The sequence below is a fragment of the Dipodomys spectabilis genome, unplaced genomic scaffold, assembly GCF_019054845.1.
Source record: "Dipodomys spectabilis isolate Male_0828 unplaced genomic scaffold, ASM1905484v1 ptg000127l, whole genome shotgun sequence".
Lineage (NCBI taxonomy): Eukaryota > Metazoa > Chordata > Mammalia > Rodentia > Heteromyidae > Dipodomys > Dipodomys spectabilis.
This window is the reverse complement of record NW_024870804.1, coordinates 2913871-2930795: the sequence shown is the minus strand read 5'-3', so window position 1 is coordinate 2930795 and position 16925 is coordinate 2913871.

The following is a 16925-nucleotide window of genomic DNA, read 5'->3' as shown; positions in this document are numbered from 1 at the left end:
GCCGCGCCCGCAGCGCTGTCCAGGGCACCCAGGCCCGGTGCCGGTCAGGGTGCCGCGGGCTCTTCCCGAAGAGCATGCAAACAGAGCACAGGGCGCGATCACCCCGGAGACCCGCGCGACTGCCCCCGCGACACTCATCAGGGCCCATCCTGATGACCACAGCCTCAGCGTGGGAACCCTGGCTAGGCCAGGCGTGGGGGTTCGCCCTCTCAACACAGCTACTCAAGAGGATGGCAGTTCGAGGCTAGCCTGGGCAAAAAGTTAGAGAGTCTCATCTCCATGAATAAGTGTGTGTGTGTGTGGGGGGGGGTGGTTGTGCATGTGTGTGAGCCCAGCTATGTGGGAGGTATAGTTAGAAGGATCAAGGTAAAAGTGCCTGGCCACATCTGGGAAAAAAAAAGGGTGAGGGGAGGCTGGGACATGAATCAAATGTTGGAGTACCTAGGCCTGAGTTCAACCTCCAGTCCTGAAGAAAAGAAAGAAAGAAAGAACGAAAGAAAGAAAGAGAGAGAAAGAGAGAGAGAGGGAGTGAGGGAGGAAGGGAAGAAGGAAGGAAGGAAGGGAAGAAGGGAGGGAGGGAGGGAGGAAGAAAGAGAAAAAAAGAGAAAGAAAGAAAGAAAAGCCGGAAGTGGCGCTGTGGCTCAAGTGGTAGAGCGCTAGCCTTGAGCTGAAGAGCTGAGGGACAGCGCTCAGGCCCAGAGTTCAGGCCCCACGACCGGACCCAAAAATAGAAAGAAAGAAAGGAAGGAAGGAAGGAAGAAAGAAAGAAAGGAAGGAAGGGAGAGAGAGGGGGAGGGAGGGTGGGAGGGAGGGAGGGAGGAAGGAAGGGAGGAAGGGAGGAAGGAAGGGAGGAAGAAAGAGAAAGAAAGAAAAGAAAGGAGAGAAAGAAGGAAAGAAGAAAGAGGAAGGAAGGGAGGGAAAAAATAGAAGGAAGAGAAATAGGAAAGGGAAGAAGAGGAGAAGGGAAAAAAGTAAAAAAGAACCCTGACCTCTGACCTCTTGTGTAGTTGGGACCCTAGAGATGTGTAAACCAGCCTGGCTTACAACAAAGCCATTGTCCTCAACAAAGCCCGGTCATCATGCCCACGTGCAGCCAAAGTATGCCCTCCACACCCCTCTCCCCAGCTCCCTTAATTGCAAGACCGTGGATCTTAGCTGAAACCAGGAAATATGTTGCCCCTCCACCAGACAAAACCATCTCAAGAAAGCTTCATGGCTACAGATTGTGCCACACCTGATGTGTTATACCATTTACATCATCATCATTATTATTGTTGTTGTTGTTATGGGTGCCAGTCCTGGGGCTTGGACTCAGGGTCTGGGCACTGTCCCTGATCTTAATTGCTCAAGGCTAGTACTCTACCACTGAGTCACAGCTCCACACTGCCAGTGGTGTGTGTGTGTGTGTGTGTGTGTGTGTGTGATTAACTGAAGATAAGAGTCTCACTGGCTTTGCTGCCTGGGCTGGCTTTGAACGTGGATTCTCAGATCTCAACCTCCTGAGTAGCTGGGATTACAGGTGTGAGCCACTGTTGTCTAGTAAGGTTCAAGGTCTTAATGACAGCACATCCACATTCCCTCACTGACTCTGATCATGACTCACAGGCTCCATCTGAGGCTGCTCTCGGGGATGGGACCTAATTTGTCCAGGTCTTCCTAAAGTTTGGCATCTAGCTGAATGAACATCCCAGGTACCAGTGGGAACTTCCAGCAGCCATCACTCCACCCTGTGAGCTGGTGGGGCCATGTCTAAGATCCCATGGTCTTTTGTCTGGAGCTCCATCACACCGGCTTGCTGTGCAGTAATGTCATCAAGTGTTTCTCACAAGGGCTGCTGATTGAGGCCCAGCTCCCTGCTCCCCGCTGGGCTGGGACAGTGGGATCTCTGGGACACCCAGTGTCAAGCCCTTGAACATTTGACCTGATTAGATTTCTTCTCATCTCATCAGTTCCATGGCTCCAGTTTTCTTCCTATTTGAATCTCAAGTCTTGCCTGATGTAGATTGATTGATTGGTTGATTGATTGATTGTGTGTGTGTATGTGTGTGAGTGTTTGCAGGTCCTGGAGTTCGAAATCAGCGCCTGGGTGCTTACCCTCAGCTTCTGTGTGCTGCAGGTTAGCGATCTACCACTTGAGCCACAGTGCCACTCACGGCTTTTTCTGTAAGAGAAGATAAGAAGATTGGAGATAATTGTGGCACGGGATTTTCTGCCCTGGCTGGCTTTGAACTGAAAATCCTCAACTCTCAGCCTCCTGAGTAGCTAGGATTACAGGCATGAGCCACTGGCCCTCAGCTGTATAATTCTGTGATTATATGATTTCATTATCCAAAGCGTGAACCTGTCTTTCCTGGTATCCTGTCATCTCCACATTTGATTACAATTTAATTAATTCTTCACTCAAATCATTAATAAAAATGTCAAAACAAATACGTTGAAAGGAATTCTAACACACACACTTTCATGATTTTTTTCAAGCCACTGCGACTTGGCTAGCATTTCCTGAGGAATGAGCCAGGCCAGGGGCATGTCTGCTCGCCGGCCGCCATTCCTGTGATTTCACAGCTTCTTTACATAGTTCTTTGAGAGCAGTAGGTAGAAGAATGCTGGCACACATGGACTTTCAAATGATGCGCACGTGAAAGTACAGACCACAGTGATGCAGAAGCCTCCCAAGACTGGACCCCCAGTCTTCTCCTACCTTGTCACCTCAGAAGTTATCCTGTAAGCTGGGTGCAGTGGCCCATGCCTGTAATCCTAGCTACTCAGGAGACTGAGATCTGAGCACTGCAGGTTGAGCTCAGCCCAGGCAGATTAATCCAAGAGACTCTTAACTCCAGCGAACCAGTAAAAAGCAGGAAGGGATGGAGTAGCTCAAGTGGTAGAGCATTAGCCTTGGGTGAAAAACCTCAGGGACAGAGCCTAAGATCATATAGATTGAGGAGGAGAAGGAGGAGGAGGAGGAGGAGGAGGAGGAAGAGGAGGAGGAAGAGGAGGAGGAAGAGGAAGAGGAGGAGGAGGAAAGGCAAAGAGGAGGAGGAAAAAAGAAGAGGAAGAGGAAGAATGACAAGAAAAAGAAGGAGAGGAGGATGGAAGAAGAGGAGGAAAGAAGAGGCAGAGGAGGTTGAAGAGAAGGAAGAGGAGGAGGAGAAAAGGAAGAAGAAGAGGAGGAGGACAATGACTATAACGAAGGAAGAGGAGGAAGAAGAAGAGAAAGAGGAGGAGAAAGGAAGAGGAGGAAGAATAACAAGAACAAGAGAGAAGAAGAAAAGGAAGAGGAAGAAGAAGGGGAGGTTGAAGAGAAGGAGGAGAAGGGTTGGGAAGGTGGCTCAGTGGTAGCATGCTTGCCTTGCATGCATGAGACTCTGGGTTCGATTCCTCAGCATCACATAAGCAGAAAAAGCCGTAAGTGGTGCTGTGGCTCAAGTGGTAGAGCGCTAGCCTTGAGCTGAAGAGCTGAGGGACAGCGCCCAGGCCCAGAGTTCAGGCCCCACGACCGACAAAAAGAGAAAGGTGAGGAAGAAATAGAAAGGAAGAGGAGGAGGGGTAGGAACAGGGGGAGGGGAGTAAGAGAGGAGGGAGAGAGAGAGGAGAGGGAGGAGCTGTCCATCCCCTCTAATATGACTGTTGGCCTCAGGTCCCCTTGTCTGCACCCTGGCCACCAGTAAAGAAGGACAGGGCTGAGCAGCTGTTGTATTCTGTAAAGAAGGACAGGACTGGGCAGTTGTTGTATTCTTGTAAGACTCTTCCCTTGGATGTCTTCTGCATTCATTCCAACCATGTTCAGCCAATCCGAATGTTGGCATACCCAAATAATCTCACCCCTTCTGCTGGTCACCTCTGGCACCAAAAGGAAAGACTGTGAGAATAAAGCCAACCGAGAGGAAAATCGGGACTGAGAAATGGAGCATCCAATTCCCACAGACACCCTTGATGCATGGTACCTGGATGTTTCTATTCTGGTTAAATAGGTACTTTTTTCTGTTACTAGTAATTGACAGTGTCCTAATTAAAATCAAACAAAGGAGCAATTGCCACCTTAATTGCCTCATTGTAATTAAAAATTGGTGGAGATTGGGGTACGGTCTTATTTATTTATTTATTTTGGTCGGTCATGGAGCTTAAACTCTGGGCCTGGCTGCTGTTCCCGAGCTCTTCAGCTCAAGGCAAGCTCTCTACCACGTAAGCCACAGCACCACTTCTGCTGGTTAATTGCAGATAAGAGTCTTACAGATTTTCCTGCCCAGGCTGGCTTTGAACCACAATCCTCAGATCTCAGTCTCCTGAGTAGCTAGGATTACAGGCATAAGCCACCGGCACCTGGCTGGTCTTATTTTTAAAGTATAATGGGAGGCAGAGATCAGGGAGAATGCAGTTTGAAACCCATCTGGGCAAAAAATTACAGAGACCTCCATCTCAACCAATAAGCTGAGCATGGTTAGTATGTGTCTATAATCCCAGCTACGTGGAAAGCATTGGGCAGGAAGATTGTGCTCCAAGGTAGGCCTAGGCAAAAACATTGAGATCCTATCTGAATAATAAGGATAGCAAAAAAGTAAAAAAAAAAAAAAATAGCTGGACACATAGCTCAAGTAGTAAACTACCTGTTTAGCAAGGATCAGGGCCTGACTGCAACTCCCTAGCACCCCCCTCCCCAAAATATAAATAAATGCAAATGGCTGTGAACAAGCAAGAACTGGAACCTTTCGAAACTGGAGCTAGAGCCGCCTTTCGATTTTTCCCCTTCATCTTCTCCTTTTATTCTGGCATTATATTTACACAGTGACGGGGTTTGCTCTAGAACAAAGAGAAGGAATTGTGTCTTTGATAATGGATCAGGAAGGGCTACTGATTTGTGAGTCATGGAATGGCAATTATAGGCAACAAGAAGAATTAGGGAAGGCATTCTGGGAAAGAACATGGAGATGGCCCAGAGAAGAAGGCCAGGCACCCTAAACAATGACAGCCACAGGGGACATGGCTTTCCCTTTCCTCTCCCTTCCCCGCCTGGCTCTGAGCTCCTCTTTCTCTTTTATACCAGTGCTGTTTCCCTCCCACCCCATACCCTGCATGAAGTCCCTGAATTTGAAATTAGAAACCAAGTTTTCTTTCCCTTACATCTTTGCACCTAATCAAGCTTTATTATTCAGTTGTATTTCAGCACTGAGTTTCACGTCTTTGCCTAAGCCTGGAGTTTTGTACAATGTGAAAGAAAAATTGTTCTCAGTGAAGGTGGTTTCTGAGGAGCAAAGGGTAGGAAAGGGGCCCCCTCCATTCTGCCAGGGGCAGGGGGCACAGGGGAGCTAAGTGGATGAGGGAGACGAATCCACATTTAAGAAAAAGGAAGAAATCCCCCAACAACAAATCCTCAAAGAAACAACTGCCCAATACATAAGTGGGCTAAAGACTTAGAGAAAGTTCTCTGAAGAGGAAAGAAGGATGGCCAATAGGCACATGAAGAAATGCTCAACTTCCCTAGCCATAAAAGAAATGCAAATCAAAACAACATTGAGATACCACCTCACTCCAGTTAGAATGGCAAAAATCAAGAACTCTAATAACAACAGATGCTGGAGGGGATGTGGACAGAAGGGAACCTTACTGCATTGTTGGTGGGAGTGTAAACTTGTTCAACCAATTTGGAAAGTAGTATGGAGGTTCCTCAAAAGACTCCACATAGAGCTCCCCTATGACCCAGCAATCCCACTTTTGGGCATTTACCCAAATGTTTACAAACAAGACCACACTAAAGCTACCAGCACGACTATGTTTATTGTAGCCTTATTTACTATAGCTAAGATATGGAACCAACCCAGATTTCCCTCAGTAGATGAATGGATCAAGAAAATGTGGTATATATATATACAATGGAATCTATGCCTCCATCAGAAAGAATGACATTGCTCTATTTGTTAGGAAATGGAAAGACTTGGAAAAAATTATATTAAGTGAAGTAACCCAGGCCCAAAGAAACATAGGTCCCATGGTTTCCCTTATTTGCAATATCTAGTATATGTCTGAGACAAGCAGAAAAGGTCAGATAAGGTGATGTTAGGGAAATGAACCCTAAGATATGTATTCAAATGTTTTTTTTTTCTTTCATGCGATTGTTTCTAACGCATTTATAAGATGATTTCTTTGTTGCTTTGTATGTCCCTCCCCCACAGGATAACCTCTGCTTTCACTGTATTTGATGGTATAATTTGTGGAGGGGGAGGGGAAAAACAAATCGTTTAAATAGGGATACAGGCGGACCCATTGCAACAATGAGATGTACAAGTTGTTACGTCGAAAACGAACTTTACAACTTTGGTTGGGGAGGATTGGGTAGGGGGGGGCAGGAAGGAGGACGGGAAGGGATGGGAAGGGGAAACAAAGGAGGAGGCTACAATGCTTGATAAGAAATGTACTCATTATCTTGCCCATGTAATTGTAACCCCTCTGTACAGTATTTTCACAATAAAAAAAAGAAAGAAAGAAAGAAAAAGGAAGGCCTGGGAAGGGATGATGGCTCACATCTGTAATCCTCACTACTCAGGAGGCTGAGATCTGAGGATCGCAGTTCAAAGCCAGCCCAAGCAAAAAGTCCATGAGACTCTTCAACTAATGAGCAAATGCTGGAAGTGGAGCTGTGGCTTAAGTGGTAGAGTGCTAGTCTTGAAAGAGCTCAGGGATATCACCCAAGCCCTGAGTTCAAGAAAGAAAGGAGGGAAGGGAGGAAGGGAAGGAGGAAGGAAGGGAAAAGAAGGAAAGAAGGGCAGAGAGAAAGGACTAAAGCTCCAGGCGTTTCTGGCAAGTGACTATGGCTAGTCACTAGAAGGCTAGTCTAAAAGAAAGTGTCCACCAGGGATTTGGCCTCTGACAGAGGTCACTTCTGTAGTTTGTCATCGCTTCTTCCTCTCCTCCTCCTTACTTTGGGTACAACTGGGATTTGAATTCAGGGCCTCATGCTTGTAAGGTAGACACTCTACTCGTTGATCCATGTCCTCAGCTCCTTTTAGCTTGAATTCTTTTCCCTGTAGGGTCCTGTGGTTTTCCCTTGGGGACTAGCCTTGAATTGTGATCCTCTTACTTAGATAAAGGTGAAATTACTGGTGCTAGCCAGACGCCCGGCTTGTTTATTGAACTGAGACATGGCTAATATCTTCTCTTTTTTTCTATAGCCAAATGAAGGACTCAACTGTTGGTATCCCCCAAATCTAGACCCCTTCAATATAGGAGGAGATTCATGGTAGAATACACAACTGCACAAGAAATATAGGGAGAACTATTTTAAAGCTTCCTTTTTTAACATTCTTTTTGTTGTTGTTATTGTTGTTACCTGGGCAATATAAGCTCAAAGTAGAAACAAATGAAAATATTAAGAAACAAGAAGAAGAAGAAAAATAAAACCTATATTGTAGCCCCCCCAAATTTGTTACTATTTTATATTCTGATCATTTCATTCATATTATTACTCATGTACGTTTAGCTTTCTAATTACACAATATATTCATTCAGCCCACCTCTACCATTTTGTTATTTTTCTTCCCCTTCACAATACTGTGAATCGATTTTATGTCATTAAATGTAGACTTACTTAATACGTCTTCCTTTTAGCAAGAGGAAATACTTTCCCCTGGAAATGCTAGGTGTTAAAATGGTGCCTCTTTCAACCAACTTGAAGCTTATATTGGTAATGAACTAAAATCAATCTCTGTCTTCAGAAATCATCTAAGACTCCTCCTGCTCTAAATCCAATGGATACCCCTGGTTCTTCCCACACCCCTAGGGAAGTAACAAATATCAAGACACAGAGGTGGAAAATACCTCAGCCCGTTGCCTGGAAGACAACCCTGGGAGCCATGAGCACAGGATCCTGAGGGAAAGTTAGGCCTGTTCTGTTAGGTAGACAGGATTAAGTAAAATGGTGGAGGGAACAGATGGCCCATCATGGTACTTCTTCTTCCCATCATGCCCTGGGTTCCTCCTCAGATGTTTCTTCTTCCCATAATGCCCCTGGATTCCTGCTCAAACACCTTTACCCAGAATTTCCTGGTTTCCACTCAACCAATGAAAAGAGCTGGGGGTGGGGCTTACACAAGCCATGAAGCAATCAGCACAAAGCCCTGGGGAGGAGTATTGGGAGGGACCCTGTGCTGTAATGACCACCCTGGAGAGGATGCTATGAACTCCTTTGGGGCTTCTGTCTGTGGAGAGTCTATACTCTGTTTATAAACTTGCTCTGTGTGCTTTAAACACTTTCCTGCTTTTTAATTCTTTAATCACTGGAGAAACAAACCCATACTTCTAGATGGCATCAATCCACCTCACCTCAAAGGACTTACCAGTCACCTTCCTTCCTGTCCTCCCTCCCTCTTGATGCATCTGACTTCCAAGACCAAACCTGATGGATAGTGGCTGAGTTGCTTAACGCCTGCGCTTCCTTGACCCTCTCTTCCTCCTGACTGTTCCTCTCCTGGGTGGAGCCAACCCTCTTCCCATACAATGCACCCACATGCTGAACACAGCCAATGAGCAAATGCCACGTAAATCCCTCCTTTCTAATCTCCAGTGGACCCATGTCACTTCCAAGCAATCATGTTTCATTTTCTAGTCGGTCCACCTCTGAGTCTCTCCTCTGGAAACATTTTGTTAGCCCCATCCCCCTCTCCCACCTGGTCCCCACCCTATCAGCAGGTGGTTCCTCTTCCACCCCCCAGGGGACCATGGGAGCAATGAGTAAAGAACTTTCTCTACCTCCTTCCCAGCTATCTGCATGTTCTCTCCTGTTCATGGGCTGTTACTGACGGGGTTTCAGCTAAGTGCAGTGCCTCTGCATCCAATCTTCTTAAGGGCTCCTTTCTCTCCTTATTGTCAGTTCTAGGCTCCCTACCATCGCATGGGAATGTTGACCCTTTTTTTGTTTATGGTCAGTCATGAGGCGCAGGGCCTGGGTGCAGTCTTTGAGCTTCTTTGGCTCAGAGCTAGTGCTCTACTACTTTGAACCACGGCACCACTTCTGGTTTTCTGGTGGTTCACTGGAGATCCGACTCTCATGGACTTTTCTGCCCAGGCTGGCTTTGAGTGGTGATCCTCCAACCTCAGTCTCCTGAGTAGCTGGGTTTACAGGGATGAACCACAGCACCTGGCTGAAAGTTGTTCTTTTATTCTGACCTTCACTTTGCTGTCCCCCAAAGGCTCTTTTGGTTGTGTTCCTGTTACAGCAAGGCATCTGGGACCCTTTCCTCACAGAAAGCTCCCCAGTGCTCTAATATTTTTTGTCTAAAACCTGGATTCATATTTGGCATCTGAACTTTTGCTCACTAGCTGGTGCTCTAGCACCTGAGCCATTCCTCAACCCCCTTGCTCGGACTTTTGCTCCCACCTCTCCACTAAAACCTTATGGTCACCCATGGCTCTTATGGGAGGAATTGATGCATCCTGGACTTTCCAATGGATGTCTCTTTCCTCCTGACCTGTCAACTTCCTTGGCTTTCTACTTCAATGTGTAGAAGATTTCTCAAACCAAACATGTTCCAAGCTGACCTCTTATAGTTCCCCCAAACTTGATTTTTGTCATAGTCTTAGATTTCTAAGTCAATGACAATTTCTTGGCTTCTAATTATTTAAGCCAAAACAAATCTGGTTAGTGTTGATTCTTTCCCATTTGGTTTGCAAGCAACTCCTGTTCATTCTCCCAGTCTCAGAATATAGATGAAGCCAGATGCTGTAATCCTGCAATCTATGGCTGTAATCCTAGCTATTCAGGATGCTGAACTCCAAGGATCATGGTTTGAAGCCAGCCTAGACAGGAAATTTGTGAATGTTATCTCCAATAACTACCAAAAAAGCCAGAAGTTGGGCTGTGGCTCAAATAGTAGAGCACTAGTCTTGAACACAAAAGCTCAAGGATAGCACGCAGGCCCTGAGTTTAAGCCCCAGGACTGGCGCACATACACAGACATACACAATAAAAATATATATGAGTTGGGAATCAGTGGCTTGTAGCTGGTAGTAGTCCTAGTTACTCAGGAGGCTGAGATCTGAAGATCTCAGGCTGGGCTGGGCAGGGCAGGAAAGTGGTAGAGCATGAGGCCTGAATAAAGAAGTTAAGGCCCTAGTTTTAGGCTGGCACACCACACACACACACACACACACACACACACACACACACACACACACACGCATACACACACGTGTGAAATTTGAGTGACTCCCTACATTCATTGCTGCCATCCTGGCCCCAGATCACCCCCCCCCCTTTTTCTTGGGTCTGGTTGTGGGGCCTGAACTCTAGGCCTGGGCGCTGTCCCTCAGCTCTTCAGCTCAAGGCTAGCGCTCTACCACTTGAACCACAGCGCCACTTCCGGTTTTTTTTCTTTTTGCTTATGTGGTGCTGAGGAATCGAACCCAGGGCCTCATGCATGCAAGGCAAGCGCTCTACCACTGAGCCACCTTCCCAGCCCCTTGGTTTGTTTTTTGAAAAACATAAAAATTAAAACAGAGGAAATTAAGTGTGACAATATATCTTAGTTAACCTAAGAAATGCTGTTTCGATTCAATATATAATCTGTACAACAAATATTAATGAAGAGCAAGTACCAGGCCCTAAATTCAAATCCGATGCTGCTTCCCTCTTCTCCCTACTCCCCCACCACCACCAAAAAAAAAAAAGGCGTTAATGAGGCCCAATATGGTATTACATGCCTGTAATCCCAGCTACTAGAAAATCCCCCCTGCCAAAGAGGCTGTTCCTCCTCATCCAAGCCTCCAGTCCTGACAGCAGTCAGCTGTGGACCCTGTAGACACAGGTGAGAATATAGTTTAAAGAGGTAGCTGGGCACTGGTGACTCATGCCTCTCATCCTAGCTACTCAGGGGGCTAAGAGCTAAGGATTGAGGTATGAAGCTAACCCTAGCAGGAAAGACCATGGGACTCTTATCTCCAATTAACCACCAAAAAGCCAGAAATGGAGCTGTGGCTCAAGTGGTGTAGCACCAGCCTTGAGCAAAAAAGCTTAGGGACAGTACCCAGGTACTGCATTCAAGCCCCCGGACTGGCACACACAAAAATAGATATGCATTATAGGATATCTCCAGTCGTGTATCATTTGTATTTATTTCACAGTTAATAGGTATTTAGCTTTGTAGGGGGATGAAATCTAGCTGCATGTAGCTGAGAAACCCCACACCATAGAAGGTTTTGAGGAGGTACCAACTTATTTGTCTTAAATAAAGGAAGTTCAGAGGAGGCGGCCAGCCAGGTGTTTTCCAGCTCTCTGCAGCCATGAATGTGTTCCAGCTCCTGGCGGGAGGGTGAAGATGGAGCTACACTTCCCAAAAGTGTATGCCCACACTGAGTCACCACGTGGAGGCGGGAAAGATGGGGCCTTTGCCTCCCATTCCCTCAGGAAAAATACCCAGAAGTCTACACTGCCTGGTCACCTTTCATTGGTTAGAGTTTAGTCACATGACCCCACATGGCTGCTACAAATGCCACATTTGAGCCACAGCTCCACTTCTAGCTTTTGTTGGTTCATTGGAGATAAGAGTCTCATGGTCTTTCCTGCCCAGGCTGGCTTTGAACTGCGAATTCTCAGATCTCAGCCGCCTGTGTAGCTAGGATTACAGGTGTGAGCCACAGGTACCTGGCTGTTTGTAATTCTTAACAAGGCTTCAGTGAACCTTTTTTTTTTTTATCAGTCATGGGACTTGAACTCTGGGCCTGGGCACTGTCCCTGTGCTCTTCAGCTCAAGACTAGCACTCTACCGCTTGAGCCACAGCACCACTTCCAGTTTTCTAGTGGTTTATTGGTGATAAGAGTCTCAGGGACTTTCCTGCCCAGCTTGGCTTTGAACCATAATCCTCAGATCTCAGCCTTCTGAGTAGCCAGGATTACAGGTGTGAGCCACTGGCAACCAGCTCAGTGAACCATTTTTTTTGCTAATTCAACCAGACCTGGGTCTGAGACTGGAGTTGGTTGGTAGAAGCTTGCTTCTCTGCTAGTCATTAACTCTGAACCAGCTGGATACTGAAAATGATGGAGGTGAGAGGGTTTCGCCCAGGAAGGAGGAGGTAAGGCACTGGACTCTCAGCCATTCATTTTAGCAATGGGTAGAGTCCTGCTTAGACTTTCCCACGGAGTGAGTGATCACGTGGTATTTATTGTTTCTCCTAAGTGACTCACTGGGTCAAAGGAGGTGGTGTGAATAGATTGTCTCAAAGTGGCTGTGTTAATCTGCATTCATCAATCTTGTCAGCTCTACAAATTAAAAAAATTATATCTGAACAATAGTTTTGAACTGAGCATGGTACTTTACACCTATAATCTCAGCCCTTGTGAGATGGAGCAGAAGGGTCATGAATTCAAGTCCAACTTGGGCTATATAAGGAAATCCTGTCTCAAAAACAAACAAAAAACACCAAGAGTTAATGAGTGGCAAGCGCCCACCAATCATATGAAAGAAAAAAAAATGATATCTAATTGTTATTTTTCAGTGTGATTCCCTAGTGCCAAGGTAGAGAATATCTTTCTATGTCTCTTGGCCATTTGGACTACCTTGTCTGTAAATTGCCTACCCACTGAATTTGCCAGTTTTCCTGAAGCTTGCTTTGGTGTATAATCTGCATTTGAAATTATTTCCAATTGGATAAGCAATTGTCCAAAATCAATTACTGAATAATTCTCTGTTCTCATGGATATAAAATGCTCCATTTCTCACCTCTTTGCTTCCATAAATCTACCCATCAATATTTACAAACAATATTCTCTTCACATGCTTTGGCTTAGTAATATTTTTATTAGATTTCAAAAAGTACTATTATTTCATTACACTTTATATCCAAAGCAGAATAGACACCAAGAAAAATATCACAGCCTAAATGACACAGAATTTTTAAAAAGGGGGGAAGATTGGGTGGGGGTTGAGGGGGGCTGGCAAGGGATGGGAAGGGGAAACAAAAGAGGAGGCTACAATGCTTGATAAGAAATGTACTCATTATCTTGCCCATGTAATTGTAACCCCTCTGTACAGTATTTTCACAATAAAAAATAAATAAATATTAAAAAAAGAATTTTTAAAAAGAAGTAAAAACTAAACACCACTTTATAAAACCAGCTGAAACACAAGAATTGAAGTTCCAGAAAAGGAGGAACAGCTAATAAACAAACGGAAAACTCAAATATTAAGGAAGTGTAAAATAAAACAATAGACTTTAAATAGAATCGATTCCCTATTGCATGGCCCAATATTGTTTTTAAAAGTAAGTTCTAGGCCAAGGAACTTAGAGAATTGTTTTTTCTGGGACCGGGACTTGATGCTTTTGTTCACAGACTAGTGTTCTACTATCTAAGTCACACCTCCAGCCTGTTAAAAAATTTTAAAATAGGTGGGCACTGGTGGCTCACTCAGGTAATCCTAGCTACTCAGAAGATTGCAGTCTGAGGACTGAGGGTCTAAGCCAGCCTGGGCAGGAAAGTCCATGGGACTCTTATCTCCAATAAACTACAAAAAGAACTGTGGTTCAAGTGGTGGAGCACTAGCCTTGAGCACAAAAGCTCAGGGACAGTTCCTAGGCCCAGAGTTCAAGCCCCAGCACTGGCAAAAAAAAAAAGTTCTGGAAGATAATTTGGTGATGGATATTGGAAAGTATCCATGCCTTTTTACCCAGGGTAGAAATGTATCAAGAAAATGGCTTGTAAGTATGTACAAATCTGTACTGATTGACTTTTGCTTAAGTGAAAGCTAGTCTCTTGCTTGTTCCACACCAGCCTCCTGTCCAACTGCCTGCTCAAAAGGCAGGAAACAGTAGACTACAAAAGATGTGGTTATCAGGCACAAGTGTCTGAATTGATCCCCTAGTGATGTGGCCTTGTGGCTGGCAGCCCTGACTATACATTAAAGTCCCCTGGGGGAGGGGGCTTTATCAAAATGCATGTAGAGCCGGGTGCTGAGGGCTCATGCCTGTCATCCTAGCTACTTAGGAAGCTGAGCTCTAAAGATCACAGTTCAAAGCCAGCCCAGGCAGAAAAGTCTGTGTGCCTCTTATCTCCAATTAAGAGACAAATGGAAGTATGGCTCAAGTGGTAGAGCATCCGCCTGGAGTAAAAAGTGAAGGGGCAGTAGCAGGACCTGAGTTTAAGTCCTAATATTGGCATTACACACACACACACACACACACACACACACACACACACACACACACACATCAGAGTCTGGCTCAGCTGGCTCTGGCTGAGCCCTGGGCATTAGTTTTAAAAAGTTCCCAGGATGATTCGTACCCTCAGCCAGGAGCAAGGCCCATTGCTAACCAGAACTCCCTTTAAGGTGATCAATTACAGAAGCTATTGACCAAAGCTGGCACGAACAGTCCTCAGGGAACCCCAGGGAAGCCGGGCCACCGACCACGGCCAGAGTCTGGCCGATCATCAATGGGCAGTGGCCATCCTCTTCCCCAGGAGACCAGCCTGCCTGACCATGCAACAGCCCAGCTAGCCAAGCGCCGATTGCATGAATACCAAAGAGGTCACCGGTGGCTTTGTCAAGGACATTTGCCGGGGAGGGATTCCTCGCTGCGCCCTGACAAACTGCCACATGAGGAGTTTGCTTTCCATTTTTAGCCTCTTTATGACTGCCATCTGTTGATGAGGTGAGGATGGCAAGCTCGCTGGGCATGAGCTGCAGTTTGGCTGCTATTGTGTAAATACAGACAGACAGACAGACAGACAGATAGACAGATTCCTCCAGAGCCTCCCACTTATTGGGGGCAGGGAGCTGATGTTTCCTAAGTGAGTCCTCCCTTTCTTAGTCTCTCTTCTCTACCCCTTCATACAAACCACTCTCCATACTTCTTAGCTCACAGGGTGATAGCTTCAGGTTGGAAATGGTCTCTCTCTCTCTCTCTCTCTCTCTCTCTCTCTCTCTCTCTCTCTCTGTCTGTCTCCACTGCCAGTTTTGGGGCTTGAACTCTTAGCGCCACACTCTTGCTGGTCTTTTTTTGTTCCAGGTTGGCACGCTACTCCTTGAGGCACACCTCTACTCCTGGGTTTTGGCAGTTAATTTCATGGACTTCCCTGCTCCAGGTTGACCTCCAACCTCGATCCTCAGATCTCAGCCTCCTGCCTAGCTAGGATGACAGGTGTGAGTCAGCACCCAGCTTCTTTATTTTCTTTATTGACAAATGCTTCTCCCTTGATTCCTGCAGCTGCCCCTCCTCTGCTTCCACTTCTCGGTCTCCCGTCTGACCTTGTGAACTGCAAAGACCCTCACTCACTGAGGATAGTTTATGAATGCACGAAAGGAGGCCATGTCTACAATCGCCCATCCTGAGTTTCAGATAGAAGGATGAAGAGGATGGGGCAAGGTATGGGGTGGGGGGTACTTGTCTTTGATCTTTCTGCGACTTTTTCTTCCCAAGGATAGATGCTTTGTCTTTTCTTGGTGGTGGTGGTTGGAGATTGAGCTCAGGGCCTTGCATTTGCTAAGCCAGCACTCTACCACCTGCACCATGAACCCAGTCTTTTTGTTTATTTTTTTCAGATAGGGTCTCGTGTTTTTGCCCAGGCAGAGTCAGACAACAGTCCTCCTGTCTTGGCCTCTCGAGTAGCTGGGATCATAGACAGACACCTCCACACCTGCCTTGTGTATGTATGCTTTTTAATGGAGCCAGGCCATTCATCATTCACCGTAAGAGACCAGAGCTGTCTTCCACAGTTGAAGATGAGCTTAAAAACATATAGGATAAAGCCACGAGGTGTTATGACTGTCTTTCGATTCTGTTGCCTACTAAAGGCTAAGTTCAACATTTGTTCTCTCTTTAGGTAACAAGTGAGGGAAGCCAGGGAAGTATTTTAGTGCCAGACTGATTCTTGGTCATCAAACCAGGAGATGCCTGTACATGAACAATGTACTCTTTGATTAGAAGGCTAAGTGGAGGACCTCTGCTACTCTTTTGGTGCTTATAACCCCCCTCCAAAACACAAAGTCTGGAGATGTCTTTCTTGGCCCACGCTTACTTTGATTCCTAGTGAAAGCCACTATTTTTAGGAAGCTGGAACCACAAATAAGCTTGAATAATGGTTCTGGACTCCCCCCCCCCCCTTTAAGCCGAGCCAGCCATCAATTTGATCAATAAAACCTCCCCAAAAGAATCTACCTTGGCAGGTCTGGATCCCAGCTTAATGTTGCATTTCTAAAAAAGTGTTCCACTTGATTCTGCTGGGAAAGCAATCCGGGGAACCTCTCACCTAGGAGTTTCCCTTAGCAACCAGGTAGTACCTCCAGCATGCCCAGAAACACCTGGATTCCTCCATCTTTTTCTCCATCACTCAGCTCAACAGTCCTCAGACCAAATACTGAGAGGCTTTAGCCAAAAAAAACTCCTCTGTCAAGTCCTACCACCTCTTTTGCCACTATTCATGAAGAGATCCCTAAAAGCATTCTAGCTTCAGTGCATACCTAGGGGAAAGGAGAAAAGGAAGGAAAGAGACAAGAGAAGGCTTCTCTCCACTGTGACCACCATAAGAGTTACATTTCCCTTCTCTCCTGGGATGCCTTAGTTTCTATAAGGGCGTCCCCTCTCCCTCCCCGTGAATCTTTGGTGCTAAAGAGAGGCAGAAAGCCCAGCCAGCCCTGTGAACTCAGGCTGGAGGCTATTGCCTGCCCCAAGGGACACACCACGCAATGAACTCACCCCCCATCAACTCCTGATTCAGAATCTGACATTTGCAGGGAGCATGAGTCATGTTTTCAACTGTCAAGGCAGATAGTTGCCAACATACATTCTTTTTTTTTTTTTTAAGTTCACAATCATCTCTCCTGGTGCACCGGTAATAGCAAAAGCTTGTAGGTTCAGGATCCACGTCAACTTGAGTTCAGAGTCTGTTTTTGCCACTTGCTACCCAAGTGAATGTGGGAAAACGATGTAACCTTTCGGCATCTGTT